We start from the raw sequence: 3,278 nt of genomic DNA on the forward strand, positions 1-3,278 counted from the left end.
ATGGCATGAATTTGAGCTTAACTTTGTAATGAATCTTGGTCTTGATTTTAATAAAATGGATCAATTAATTTGTAAAGCCCAAATTAAGTAATCAACACAAATTAATATGAACTAAATCCAACTTTTATATGAATTTAATCCAATAGAATCTCTATGTCTACAACAATATCCATAAAAGCTTGTGTTTATCATTGATTTTAGGATAAATAAATCTGTAGGTGAGCCAAGAGCACTAATTGCGATTTTAGCTTTTTGTTAGCAGTGTGAGTTTGTAAAAGAGTAAACAAGCTAAACAAATAACACAAATAATGAACAAAACAAAGATCAAAAGCTCATATGAATGATTGTATAGCCCGTAGCACTTGAACCACAAGCAGAACAACGACCACGAATAGTTAATGAGCGAACTTAAGAATAAGTAAATTGATATTCTAACAGATAAGACAAAGAGTACGCTCAAGAACTAAGCTAGAGAACATTATTGCTTTTGAGTGAAAAGGAGATAAATCAGGTCCTTTACAAAAACAAAGGAGGTGTTTATTTATAGGATACAAATTAAAGACTACTCTCAGTCAATAAAAAGAGTGTCATTTTAATCATGCAGTACAACAGTCAATGGGACAATGACCACTTCTTGTTGGACTCCAGCCCAATATTGCGTGTCTGACGTCAGTTGCTGCTCATGAATATCGAGGTCTAAAGTTAAGCTTTATTAAGAGGTTTCAAATTCAGCTAATGTTCTTTATGAATTCAGACATTAAATCTTCAATATTTTGAAATAAATATTTAGAATTTATATAAAAAATATTATAAATCATAATAGTTAATAATTTAAAATATCTAAAAATAAAATTATTTTAACTTTAAATGATGAAATATTACAAGTTTGAGATACGTGCGGTTAATTTAGTTAATTAAACAAAGGAGGCCTTAATTTCTTCGGGGCCTTAGGCCCTTGAGCCGGTACTGTCTCGCGCGGTTCAATCCGGAGTAGTCAACATGTAGCAAGATATTGTCTCTCTTAAAAATAAAGTCTTTCACAATTACAAAGAAATTAGAAAATGCATTTACATTTGGGCCTGGTCATTAATTTATGATAAAATAACACTAATCTTTATCATTATAAAATAATTATAATAATTTTAACTAAATATGCATCTTTGCTGGGAAAATATATTATGTATTTCGACAGACTTAAAATAAAAAAAAAATTGTATTGAAAGCTAATTATGTATCTTTATAAGAACAAAATGTATCTTCGCTGGATATGTAATGTATCTCGATGTACTCAAAATTGAAAAAAAAAAGTATCGATAGCTAATTATGTATCTTTACAAAGGAAAAAATTTATCTTCATTGGATGTATCGGGAGCTAATTATGTATCTCGATAGATTCTTAATTGAGATTTTCAATAATTAAGCAAAATATCAAAATTTTCAAACTGTCGAAATATTTTTACTTAATTTATTACAATTAGAGCCAGAAATTAATTATAATAATTTGTCGGGTTAAGATCCCCTCTAGTAGCAATTTGTCTAGTAATTTCTAATAGAGCCTTATATGGTCGCCACCTGTACTATAGTAATTTTAATGGTATTGAATGATTACCTACTGAAGGACTAACTATAGTATTAATCGATATTGAATAATATACCTACTCCAGGACTTAACTATAGTAGGAAACGAGGGTTAAATAGATACCATCCATATTATTTTCCTGCCTTAGCCTTCATTTTCTTCCTTTCATTCCACAAGAAGCAGATTATACATCTTGCCCTTTTCACTAGAGCCTTAAGTATCTTTCCTCATAACACATGAATTCATAATCAAGTAGCAAATTCGAATTCTGAAACTAATTCAATTAACAATGAGTAAAGTATTTCGTAAGTATGATTTGTTGGGATCTCTGAGTTTACTTGCTGAAAGCCCCTGAAAAAGAAATAATTGGCATCCTTTATTGAGAAACTGATGATACAAAAGTACATTAGGTTACAAGATTGGCGTATATAAGCTCACTGTTTTGGTTATTTTGTTTTTTACTGTTAACTCATTTTTATATGGTAGTGCTGTGATTTCTCAATAGTGAATCAATTAATAATTATTATCTCAAAAGTTACTTTCTTTGTTGAACAAAAGATATTAAAATAACTATTAATTAAGTTATCAACTAGAAATTAAAATAACTATTAATTAAAGGAATAATTACATGACTCAGTAAATATAAACTCTTAATTATTTTATTTAGTCTAAATTTTAATTAATTATAATTCATAATCTGCTCTTACCTATTAATTATCTCCAATTACAATTCATAGCATCTCTCATTTATTTTCTCTCTTTCTCTATTTTCTAGCATTCTCTTTTTTTTTTTCAATTTTTTTCAATTTTTTTCTTTTCCCCTTTTTCGTTTTCTCTTTCCTTTTTCTTTTTTCCCTTTTGACTTTTTCATTTTTCTCTTTTTTTTTGTATTTTTTTCTCTCATTTTTTGATGTTGTTGTTGTATTTTATATTTTATATTTATTTGTATCATATTATATATTCTAAATAAATTTACTATTTATAGTTGAATAGTTTAACCGTTAATATGTACAATTTATCATTTATATTTGTATAAAAAATATGAATTAGTTGTATTTATTTGGATCTTAAATATATAAATATGCAATATGTCATTCAATGTAAATGTATTTTTAGCATTTGTATTTCAAATGTATCATTTGTATTTGTATATAAGCAAGTATCATTCTGTATGCATATAGTTCAAGTTATATAAACATGTATCATTTGATGCAAATATAATATTTGTATTCGTATAATTTATCATTTTATAAATACAAGTGTTCGTAGAAAGAAAAATAAAAATTCTTTTACAATTGTTTAAAAATACAAATAATTTTGTCAACTACAAATTTAAATACAAGCAAATGAGAAAAATTAAATTACAAATAAAAATACAATATGCGCTTAACTTATAAATATAAATACAAAATGTCTTTTTAAAAATACAAGTGCATCGATAAAAATAATACACAAATACAAATAAAATGAAATAACAAAATATAGGTACAATGTCCGGTCAATTATAAAATATAAATATAAAATAATTCTTTAAAATACAAGTGTGAATTGTATAAAATATAAATGATGGTGCGAACTAGCAAACAAAAATATAAGTGTGAACTATAAAGTACAAATACAAATGTGAACTATAACATACAAATACAAGTGCGAATTATAAAATACAAATACAAATGCAAACTATAACATACAAATACAA

Source organism: Capsicum annuum, chromosome 12, assembly GCF_002878395.1.
Source record: "Capsicum annuum cultivar UCD-10X-F1 chromosome 12, UCD10Xv1.1, whole genome shotgun sequence".
Taxonomy (NCBI): Eukaryota; Viridiplantae; Streptophyta; class Magnoliopsida; order Solanales; family Solanaceae; genus Capsicum; species Capsicum annuum.